This window comes from Rhinoderma darwinii, chromosome 11 (genome assembly GCF_050947455.1).
Source record: "Rhinoderma darwinii isolate aRhiDar2 chromosome 11, aRhiDar2.hap1, whole genome shotgun sequence".
Classification (NCBI taxonomy): Eukaryota; Metazoa; Chordata; class Amphibia; order Anura; family Rhinodermatidae; genus Rhinoderma; species Rhinoderma darwinii.
Window position 1 is genome coordinate 71,349,516 of NC_134697.1, and position 12,578 is coordinate 71,362,093.

Here is a 12,578-nt window from a genome sequence, read left to right on the forward strand (position 1 = left end):
GGTATTAGGCTTCTGTCTACGTAACTAGTGATCGTAAACACAAGTTTTATTATTAGTCTATGGACCAGTAATATTGCTGTTAGGATTCAAAGGGATTGTTTTCAAGTTCAGTTGACCGTATGGCCCAGACATATTTAATTATATTACCATACAATTGCACTTGCATATATCTTTTTTTTTTACTTATTTTATTGGATCCAAAATATTAACAAAGTACTTGCACTGTTACATTTTCCAGAGCACAAAGTTTGACAGGGCAAATCACTGAATAATACACAATATGTTAAAAAATACAGTACATACTAAAGACTATTGCAATAAACATTACAGTAAAATGGAATCACTTTCTATTGGGTGACTTATTGCATTATTTAATGAGTAAGAAGAATAATGTGTTAGAGAAGATGAACATCATGCTCCTCAGACTTTTATAAACTTAAAAGGATGCCCTCTATTTTTCTACAAAATATTCTCATAAAGAATTGTAGAGTTTACGAAGATTCTCCATTGAGGGAAGACTATACCCCATCTCTCTGAGAATAATAGCCTTACGAGCCAAAAATAAAACTCTCTAGACTCACTTGAATGGGAGAAGACTGTAATACTGTTAACTGCTTCTACAATGGTTTCTGTGTTTCACAGTATTTGAGCAGTAAAGGGAGTAGTGCTGGCACGAGCGTTGCAGTCCCTTCTAGACAGCTAATCGATGGGGGTGTCGAGGGGACCCCCACTGATCAGATATTGATGGTCTATCCTGAGGATAGGCTATCTATTTTCTTTCTCTGGAAAACCCCTTTAATCTGTAGCTGATCAAAGGGGCATAAAACATTGTCTACATACAGATTACTTAAAGTGGATATATTGTGTAACTTCCATCATTAAGGATCATGAAAGGAGATTAATTGTGCAATCATATTATTATCGCATAAAGAGTATTCGGCTATTATGTCATGGCTGTTGGATAATTCTTGCTGTACAAACCTATATCGCTAACCTATGTATAGGTGTCACGTTGGGTATGTGGACCCACAGGGCCGTACCGCCTTGACGGTAGGGCAGCTGGCCAACAGGACACAGGTTACAGTCTATAGTTCGTATAGTGTACCTGTGGCAGCTCAGACAGTATCAAGACAGGCTCAACTGGGACTAGGCAGCAGGCAGGACAGGCATGGTACACAGCACAGCACGACTTCAGCTCAACATGGCACTTGATCAGGAGCATAGGATACAGGTTACAGGTAGCAGGAACGGGGCACACTGGGAACTGGAAAACACTTAGGAGACCATTTTCATTTGACATACTAGGATAACGACAACAAGGCTCAGGCATGGCAGGAAGGGGCTTTGCTCTTCTTATAGACCAGGGAGCTCTGGGAGCAATCAGCTCAATCCCCCACCTGTGTGCGACCTGGCTCAGAAATCAAAGGCAACGAATACCTATTTTTTACCGTGCTCTGGTTGAGACGCCGGTAGTCGATGCAAGGACGCAGAGAACTATCCTTTTTCTTGATGAAAAATAACCCGGCTCCAGCTGGGGATGAAGACTTCCGTATGAAGCCCCTCTCCAAGTTCTCCTTAACATAGGCAGACATGGACAGAGTCTCTGGCACGAAGAGAGGATATACCCTACCACAAGGAAGGGATGCACCAGGAACTAGGTTGATAGGACAGTCATAGGCCCGGTGTGGGGGCAACGACTCTGCCTCTTTCTTGCTGAAGACATCCGAGAATGCAGAATAATAACCAGGCAATTCTGCCAAGGACTAAAGCAGAGGAGGCTGAGCCAAACTAATCTGTACCAGGCAGCGGTTGAGACACTCGGGAACCCACTGGAGAACCTCTCCAGAATTCCAGTCCAGGACTGGGGCATGTAGTAGGAGTCAGGGCAGACCCAGCAGCACAGGATTGACAGCTTTAGTCAGGACAAAGAACGAAAGGAGCTCGGAATGGAGGGCTCCCAATTGGAGCCTCAGTGGCTTGGGCAAAGCTACAATTGGGTCTGGCAGAGGTAGTCTATTCACAGATGCAACCGTCAATAGCCTCTCCAGAGGGGTAGTGGGCAATTGGAGAAGATCCACCAGGTCTCTTTGAATGAAATTAGCAGCGGATCCAGAGTCCAGATATGCAGAGACCCGATACATTTTCTCGCTGGACACTATGGTCACGGGGATGGAAAATTTAGACAAAAGTCCTTCTTTACCCAGGGTTGTCTCTCTCAACCCTAGGCTCTGGGGCTTTTGGGGACACAGACGCACAAGATGGCCTCCGAGGCCGCAATATAGACACAGTCCCGAGGTGTGTCTGTGTCTCTCCTGGGTAGACAGCTTAAACTGGTCCGTCCTCACAGACTCCATAGCAGGATCAGCATCTGAGGACTACAGGGTTTGCTGCAAAGTAGGAACCGGACTAGGGAGTCCTCCCTCCTGACGAGCTTCTTGGAACCGTTGTCGGATCCTTATATTAATCCAGGTGGCCAGAAGGATGAGGGCATCCAGGGTAGATGGTAGATCTCGGGCGGCCACCTCGTCCTTAATCCTAGGAGACAGTCTCTGCCAGAATGTAGCCACAAGGGCCTCATTGTTCCACAGCAGTTCCCCCGCCAGGGTGTAGAAGTGGATGGCGTACTCACCCACAGAGGTGTCTCCCTGGTGTAGGTTCAGCAAGGAGGCGGCTGCAGACGAGACTCATCCAGGCTCCTCAAACACCATGTGAAATGTCCATAGGAACCCCTGGATGTTGCTGGTCTCTGGTACTTGTCTCTCCCAGATAGCGTTCGCCCATGCAAGGGCCCTGCCAGTGAGGAAAGAGATAATGAACGCGACCCTTGCGCCATCAGACAAGAATGCCCTTGCATACAGGCTAAAGTGGATCTGGCACTGGTTCAAAAATCCACGGCAGGTCCTCGCATCTCCATCTTAGCGGTCAGGAAGCGGCAAAGAACATCGGGGATCAGCTTTGTCAGGAGGTGTAGTCGGAGGATCAGTACTGCCAGGAGTTGTAGTAGGAGGAACGGCAGCTTGCACCTCCAGCCGACATGCAATAATGTTCAATGCCTGGAGGAGTTGGTCCTGTCAAGACCGGAGGTCTAGCATATCCGCCCGCATCTCCTGTGACGTCGTCATGGTCTTGGATTGACCAGCGGGGTCCATGGCCTGAGCCTACTGTCACATTGGGTATGTGGACCCACTGGGTCATACCGCCTTGACGGTATGGCAGCTGGCCAACAGGACACAGGTCACAGTCTATAGTTGGTATAGCGTACCTGTGGTAGCTCAGACAGTAGCAAGACAGGCTCGGCTGGGACTAGGCAGCAGGCAGGCACCATGCGTGGCACAGCATGACAGACGTGGTACACAGCACAGCACCACTTCAGCTCAACACGGGACTTGACCAGAATAGCACGGGATACAGGTTACAGGTAGCAGGAATGGGGAACACTGGGAACACTTAGGAGACCATTTGCAAAGACATACTAGGATAACGACAACAAGTCTCAGGCATGGCAAGAAGGAGCTGGGCCCTTCTTATAGTCCAGGGTGCTCTGGGAGCAATAAGCTCAATCTCCGACCTGTGTGAGACCTGGCTCCTTGTCTGGACTGAGCTTGAGAGCGTACCCTGGTGGTCACTGTGGAACAGGACGGCTGCATGTGCAGACATCTCTGGAGAGAAGGGCGTCGACTGGATGGAAGGAGTTCGTGGTCAGTGACCACAGACGTTGCAATAGGTAGTAACACTCTGGGGAATAAATTAGCTTTCTCTAGAACTGGCCATAAAACCTTTATATTTAAATAAGTTGCTAAATGTGCCTTAGCGTTAGACACAAGTTAAGTTTTCAGTAATAAATAAAAAAGTCTGGCAAGGATATTACCCCCTGTAACTTAGGCCACCACAATGTACTCAAGGATAATTTAGGGCAGGAATTCCCCCCCAAAAAAGGGGATAATAACGATTGATTGTAGAAAGAAAGAATTAGTCACCATGCAAGGTGAATGAACATTGTGAGAGTACTCTAGATTTGACATTTATTTGAAATTTATCTCGACAGTATTCTAAAAGGGGGTATATATTCAATCTATGAGATTTAGAGGAATATTTAGTGATAATCATACCTAAATCTTTAAGATTCGTTTCAACCAGAATGCCATGTAGGCCGGCTAGCAATTCATAGTGGTACCCGCATCGATCTGGACCAATTAATTCTTAGGCTTGAATATTGTCCAAATTGATCTATAAGATGGATGCCCAGGGGAGAATGTCTTTCTTCTGAGACATAAATAAGATCAGGACATCTGCATATAATCTGACTCTATCTTTCCTCGTACCTGGGTCTGTCGCAGCATAATTCCCAAGGGCTCTTTGGCAATTTGCAAACAGTAATGGGGACAGACTGAAGTATGAAAAGACAGTAACATTTATATAGACATTGGCTCTGGGATAAGCATACGAAAATAATAATAAAAAAAAAAATTCTACATGGTATATTTTCTTGTATAAAATTGGATTGAAAGGCATACTGAACTAGGCTTTTTAATAACGTTCAGGGAAAAGTATACCAGCATTTACCGCACAAATATGTGGCAAAAGGACACTGTTTTCGCATCTGTCCGGCTAATGGCATCTATTAGACGTTTATGTCGTGAGAATTGCCTAAACATGATGTGAACCTAGTCTTAGAAAAGTAGTGTTGAGCATAGTCTTTTGTGAAGCTCTTAACCGCTTAATCACCACTCATATGGCATTTCAAGGTGGTCATTAAGGTTAATTAAGCTCGGTACGGGTGTCATTACGGGTGTACCGTGCCAGATAGAACGTTTTTCGGGCTGTCAAAAGACAGTCGGGCTCCTGCTCTAATGGGCAGAATCAGAGTTAGCTTCGATCCTGCCCGTTTAATCCCTTAGATGCCTCAGTCAATAGCGACTGTGGGATCTAAGTGGTTTCAGAGGCCGGAGGCTTCCTCTGCCACCCCATCATCAACCCCACGACGCGAGGCCTAATAGAATTCTTGTCAATTTTACACTGACAGACATATTACACTGCAATACAGAAGTATTATAGTGTATCATAAAAGCAATCAAATAAAAATAGGGAAAAAAATGGCAGAATTTCTGTTATCTGTTCATTCTGCCTTCAAAAAAATGCAATAAAATTACATACCAGTATTTAACACAAAACAAAACCAATAAAAACTATAAGTTGTCCTGCACAAAATATGAATTTATACAACTACGTCAGCTGAAAAATAAAAAAAATATGGCTCCTAGAATATGGCTACAAAAAACAAATACTATAAAAAAAAGTGTTTTTATTGTGTAAAAGTATTAAAACTTAAAAAAAATATAAATTTGATATCACCGTAATCGTAACGACCTGCAGTATATTATATTATTATATTATTTATACCACACCGTAAATATAAGACACAAAAAAGAATGGCAAAATGTCAGGGTTTTTTTCATTGCCCCGTAAAAAAGTTAATAAAAGTTGAGTCAATAAATTATATGTATCCAAAAAAGTGCCATTGAAATAGACAACTTGTCCTCCCCAAAAAAAGTCCTCACATCTATGTCTACGGAAAAAAAGTTATGGCTTTTGAAATGCGATGATCAAAAAACGAAAAATAAAAATAAAAATTGCTGTCACCAAAGTCAAAAATAGGCTGGTCACTAATGGGTTGACTCATGTGTACAGATTACTATATTTTTCTCACAAAATCAGCAGCATGTTTGTCTATGGGCTGTGTCTGTTATTGCAGCTTAGCTCCATTTACTAGAATAGGGTTGTAATACCAGACACAGCCCATTTACAAGAGTGGCACTGTTTCTGTAAAAAACAGACCATTTTTTTCTAAACTCAGACAACCACTACTGCATTTCATAGCAAGCAAATATCTAGCTTCACAATTACTGGTGGATTATATTAAGTTGTATTGCTAACAGTGAGACACAGTTGAAAAAGTGGAATTAAGGTGGAAACATACAATAGTTTATTTGGGCAGGGGAATACATATATTATTACACATTATTAATTCACATCAGGTAGGGCTCATAACTTGTGTACTAGCCTCCATATTAAGGTCCCTGTTACATCAGTGTAATGCTTTAAGATGTATACAGCAGAAGGCTGCAGCCTATCCCACTTTATAGCCATACAGTGGGATATAGCAGTAGATGTGAGTGGCTCGCCTGTTATGCAAGCAATTTGGGAAGCTGAGTGCAAGGGTTAGATACAGCCCCCAAACGAATCATCTACTAAATATATATTATAAGATGATACCCGCTCTCTAGGATCCCTTACAAGATTTTACTCACTGCAGTACATATAGTTGATATATAATAAACACAAATAGTATTAGTTATCCAATTATATCAATTTAATCCTAAACCTAGGTACATTCGAAAAGTATTAATACATTAGAATAAATGACACTATGCTCACAAAAGTATATATATTTACTGTTTCTGAGCTGCAATTTAAGAGACTGCAAGCGAGGTTTTTCTGAGTGAAGCGAGTGTGCAGTAAAGTGCCGCAGTAAAGTGTGATTTTGCAGATATGTCATACCTCCCAACTTTCAAGTATCACAAAGAGGGACAACCGATGCGGCGCGCGCGGATTCCCCCGTGCAGTATAATGCCCATACAGATGCCCCATGCAATATAATGCCCAAACAAATTCCCCATATAGCATAATGCCCCCCTAGCTGCCCCATACGGTATAATGCCCCCTTAGCTGCCTCTAGTGTTAGTGCCCTTGTAGATAGTGACACAGTACCCATGTAGATAGTGCCCATGTACATAGCGCCACAGTGTCCCTGTAGAAAGTACCCTTATATAGTGCCACCGTGCCCATGTAGATAGTGCCACACCCACCTTGAAGATAGCGCTACCCCCCATTAGGACTCCCTCGAGGAGCGGACTCCCCAGCCAGAGCATAGGCCGGGAATTCTAGTCCTAGAGGGAATCCCTGATGTCACTGTCCATATATGGACAGTGACGTCAGTGGCTACTCCTTGAGCGGAATCCCCGTTGCCAACTCTGACCGGGGATTAGGCTCCAGGAGGAGCCATTGATGTCAATGTCCATATATGGACAGGGTTTCCTCTAGGAGCGGAATAATTGGCAACAGGGATTCCACTCAAGGAGTAGCCACTAATTCTGAAGCAGGGAACCATCAGCTCCCTGCTTCAGAATTAGTTTAGAGGGGAGGAGCAGAAGGAGCTCCTCCGCTCGCGGAGGATTCCCTGGGCACAACGCTTTTAAGCGCTGTGCTCGGGGAGGCCCTTGACGATACTGTCCATATATGGACAGTGACGACAGTGGCTACTCCTTGAGCGGAATCCCCGTTGCCGACTCTGGCCGAGGATTCTTCTCCAGGAATAGCCACTGGAGGGCTTCCCCGAGCACAGCGCTTAAAGTAGTGCTTTGCCCGCAGAGTCCTCAGCGAGCAGAGGTGCTCCCTCTGCTCCTCCGCTATGAACTAATGCTGAAGCAGGGAGCTGATGGTTCCCTGCTTCAGAATTAGTTTGACAGCGTCACATACCCCCAACCGCCCGGGACAGCGGGACACCGCCCAGAATCCAGGACTATCCCGCTGAATCCGGGACGGTTGGGTTGTATGGATTGTTGTGCATAGTTATAGATTGGATGTGCATAGTTAAAGGGCCATAGTTTAACAAAAGGACATAGGAAAATAAGGTTTGATAACTTTTCTTTGTGCATTGTTGTGCATTCTATACTACAAAAGTTTTTAATTTGTCTTGCTATACTGTCTATCCCCATTTAAGAATGTGCTCCATGGACAATGCTACCAGGTGTGTGTCTTGTGCAATGTATGCATTCCTTGAACAGCTGTTTGAGGGTGAATATATTTGCACTAGATGCACGCATGTTGTGTATTTGGAAGCCAAGGTATTGGATCAAAATATGCAGCTTGCAACACTTAGGAGCATTGTAAACCTGGAGAGGAGTTTAGAGCTCACTAAGCAAACACTTTCTGGGGCCAGTGAGATGGACGTGGGTGGAGGTGGGCAAGCTCAGGATCTGGTGATTTGTAGCTGGGTAACTGAAGAACGGGTAGGGTGAAAAGTGCCAGGGAGGCTAGTCCTAATCTGGCACAACCTAGTAAATATGCCAGTTTGGCTGATATTAGGGATGCAAGTCTAGGGCCAGCATCACTACAGCAGGGAGTTGCACCTGGCAACAAGGACAAAGACTGCTGTAGGAAGGATGGAAGTAGGAGTGCATCAAAGGTCAGACAGATGCTGGTGGTAGGGGATTCTATTATTAGGCAGACAGATAGGGTCATCTGTCGCCGAGACCATGAATGCCAAACAGTGTGTTGTCTGCTGGGTGCTGGGGTTCGGCATATTGCAGATCGAATAGACAGATTGCTTGGTGGGGGTGGGGAAGACCCGGCGGTCAGGGTACACATCGGTACCAAGGACAAAGTCAATGGGAGATTGAAGATCCTTAAAAATGATTTTGGGGAACTAGGAGAGAAGCTAAAGTCCAGGACCTCCAAGGTACTGTTTTTAGAAATACTACCAGTGCCACGAGCGTCACTAGAAAGACAGCGGGAGATTAGGGAGTTAAATAAGTGTAAGTAGAAATTGGTGCAGGAAGGAAGGATTTGAGTTCATGGAGAACTGGGCTGACTTTTCTGTCGGCTACAGGCTCTATGGTAGGGACGAGCTGCATCTAAATGGGGAGGGTGCAGCTGTGCAGGGGGAAAGAATGGTTAGACGGCTGGAGGAGCTTTTAAACTAGGATCTGGGGAGGGCGGGTGGGGATACACAAGCGGGGTTAGATAGAGTAAATAGGGAGTGGGATACAGAAGGGGTTAATGGGGATTTCATTGGGACTAGGAATAAATACGGACCTAAGAATATTAAAGGTGTCAGTAATATCAAATGTATGCTAGCAAATGCAAGAAGTCTTGCAAGTAAAATGGATGAATTGGAGATTCTAATGACCGACATGGATTATGATGTAGTGGGCATAACAGAAACCTGCCTCAATGAGAGCCATGACTGGTAACAAATGTGGTGGGCTTCACCGTATTCAGATGGGATAGAAAAGAAAAAAAAGGTGGATGGGTTTGTCTATTTGTAAAATCCAGCCTAAGACCGGTCCTGAATGAAGACATTGGGGGAGACTGTGACAGTGTGGAGTCTTTATGGGAGTAGTTTAACATCATGGTTAATAATGTTAAACTACTAATTGGAGTTTGTTATAAGCCACCGAACATAGCGGAACAGGCTGAGGATGAAATACTGCAACAAATATAAAAAGCAGCGAATAATAATGGGGTCCTTATTATGGGGGATTTTTACTATCCTGCCATTAATTGGGACATAAAGGTTGCTGGATGGGCTAAAAGCTGGAAGTTTTTTTTACACAATTCAGGACAATTATTTCACGCAGTTGGTTAATAAACCAACCAGAGGGGATAATGTGCTGGATCTGATCTTATCTAATAGACCAGACACAATATCAGATGTGGAGGTCCGGGAGCACTTGGGCAATAGTGACCACAATATGGTAAGTCTTAATATAATTTTCAATAAAAAATTTCAAAGGGGATCAATAAAAACCTGGAATTTTAGGAAAGCAAAATTCAATCGACTGGGGGATACACTAAGGCCCCATGCACACGACCGTGCCCGCAATCACGGCCCGCGATTGCGGGCATGGCCGGCCACTGACTGACAGCCGCATTTTCGGGCCGTGCTCCCATACAAAGTATGGGAGCACGGCCCGCAAAATGCGAAAGAACGGACATGTTCCATAATTCCCGGAACATTTCCACGGCACTGACACCCTTCTGTAGTGCTACGGAAAGGTGTCAGTGTTCAATGAAAGTGAATGGCTCAGTTTTTGCGGACCGCAATTGCGGTCCGCAAAAACGTAGGTTTTTTGCTGTCGTGTGCATGGGGCCTTAGTCTTGATGACTGGGATCATGTAATGGTAAATAGGGACACTGACGCCAAATTGGGAGCTTTAAAAGATATATTACATGAATTGTGTAGTAAGTTTATACCCACTGGTAACAAAATGTCTAGGAATAAAAGGAGATCAATATGGATAAATAGGAAATTACTGAATATAGTAAGACAAAAACATAAAGCATTCAAAACATTGAAGGCTGAGGGCTCAGCAAAAGCATTCCAGACTTACAAAGATCTCAATAGGAAATGTAAAAATTAAATCAAGTTAGTAAAGTTATCTACAGAAAATCGCTACGACATTAAAATGAATCCCAAATTTTTTTAATAAATAAATTAATGCCAAAATGAACATATCTGATATTGGCCCTCTTACAGATGACCATGGGAATATAATTGTAGATAACAAAGGGAAGGCTGAGGTATTAAACACATACTTTTCCTCTATGTTCACTGATGACCTGCCAGTACCAGATATTCAGGGGGATAGTGATAAAGGTTCCCCACCCTATATTACTTGTTTAACACAGGAGCAAGTGCAGCTGCGTCTGAGCAAATTAAATATTGATAAATCCCTTGGCCCAGACAGCATACATCCACGAGTATTAAGGGAATTGAGCTCAGTAAAGAACAGCCGTACGAAGCCGCAGACTAGGGGGAGGCCCCATGACGAGGGGAAGAGGAAGGGGAGGAGCCGAGGGACACAAGTTTGGGTAAGATGGCGCTCCTTCAGCCCTCTAATTCTGGGCATAGGCCACGGGCTGGCAGGAATCCCGTCTCCCGACCAGAGCCAGGGGCCGGGGAGTCTGGTCCCCAGAAGGTGGGGGACGCCCTCAGGCCCCAGGACAGTGGCGATCCTCCAGTCGGGCGGCCTGCCAGTCTCCATGATGACATCACTGATGGCGGCATCGCTCGGCGACCACAGTTAGTGGTCGTGCGGGGCAACGGCGGTGGGCGGTGCACCACCTCCTCGGCGTGGAGAACAAAAGGGCGTGGACATCGCGGACGGTGTTGTTGCCAGTATGGGCGGAGGATGGCAGGAGCGGCCCTCCAGGGACGGCTGAGACAGGCTACGAGACCTACGAGGAGGACCATGCGGGAGAACAGGAAGAGTTTAAAGGAGGACGACGGGATGATCCAGTTTCCCCGGCTGGTGGGCAAACAGCTCCTTTGCAGCCCGGTCAGTACACAAGTCGTATCTTACTCATGCTAGCCATAGCTTCCCAGGGCGTTGCGGGGCGTCACTAGGGGAGTTAGGAAAGGAATCATGTGCGGGTGGGGTAGGGCGGGGGCAGGTCAATAGTTTGCATGAATTGTTGGGAGATGTACGGGAATTATTGTCGCGGTGCGAGAATGACGGTTTATGGGGGAGCCCCGTGGGTGGAGGCCGCAGGCGTGGCTCAGAGGTCACTGGAGACAGGCACTGGGGGGGCAGTTCGGGAGTCGGACGTGGCAGTGTCGGTTCAGACTGATAAGGATGGAGAGGTTGATCGGGTGCGGTTAGATGATAAGGCAAAGGGGGAGGTTTATGTTTGCTTTGAGGGTCCCCTGGGTGCGCATTTAAAACCAGAGGTTAAGGAGAAGATATGGAAGGACAAGTATGTGGAGATTTTTTCACTGCTACCACTGGAGAAATTTAATTTGGATAAGCCAAAGTGGGTGGAGAGTAAGAAAGAGGAGGAGGAGAAGCGTAGGTACAGATTAATACCCCAAACTTTTCCCAACTGGTTGCAGGCGTTTGCTATATTAGCGAGTGTCATAGGGGAGAAGGTGCCGGATAATTGCTCTGGCCTGTTCTGCTATTTATATGCCATAGGTGAGGCGTACAGGGTTTATGGGGGGATGACCTGGCTCAGATATGACGAGCAGTTCAGACAGCGTAAGGCGGTCGCCCCAGTATACAGTGGGTTCAGAAGGACATTGGGTTATGGCTGAGGGTAATGGCACCAGTGAGGTTTGGCAGGAAGTCCTTTCCAGGTGGGGCCGGGGGGGTCCAGCTTGTATGGGCAACTGGGAGGGGGGGCTTAGTCGGGCGGGGATGCAAGCAGTAAAATGGGTTTGTGCTGGCAGTTTAATGACGGCCAATGTAAGTTCGGGAAGGGTGCAAGATCAAGCACTCCGGCGCCGTTTGTGGGGGGGAGGGGCGTCCCATGGGTCATCCTGCTGCTTCAAAAAAGGAAAGGGAAAGGGAGCTGGTGCAAGTGACCATGGGGGAGACACCGGTGAAACTGGCAGGGATGTTGCCGTATCTAGGTAGATATCCGGATAGGGAGGGGTCAAAGTTGCTGGAGGCAGGTTTTAGGGATGGGTTTCATATTCCTCTGCTGCAGAATGAGGTCCCCTTTTCGTTGTGTAACTTAAAATCGGCTCGGGAGTTCCCATCTATAGTGACAGAAAAGTTGAGCAAGGAGGTGGAGCTGGGTAATATGGTGGGGCCTTTTGTTTCGCCCCCTTTCCGAACTTGGTGGTTTCCCCACTGGGGGTGGTTCCCAAGAAGGTACCCAACAAGTTTTGGCTTATTCATCACCTGTCTCATCCAAAGGGGGCTTCGGTGAATGATGGCATCGATCCGTCTATATGTTCAGTGGTTTACACTTCATTTGATGCGGCAGTTGATTGGGTTAGGCGGTATGGTAAG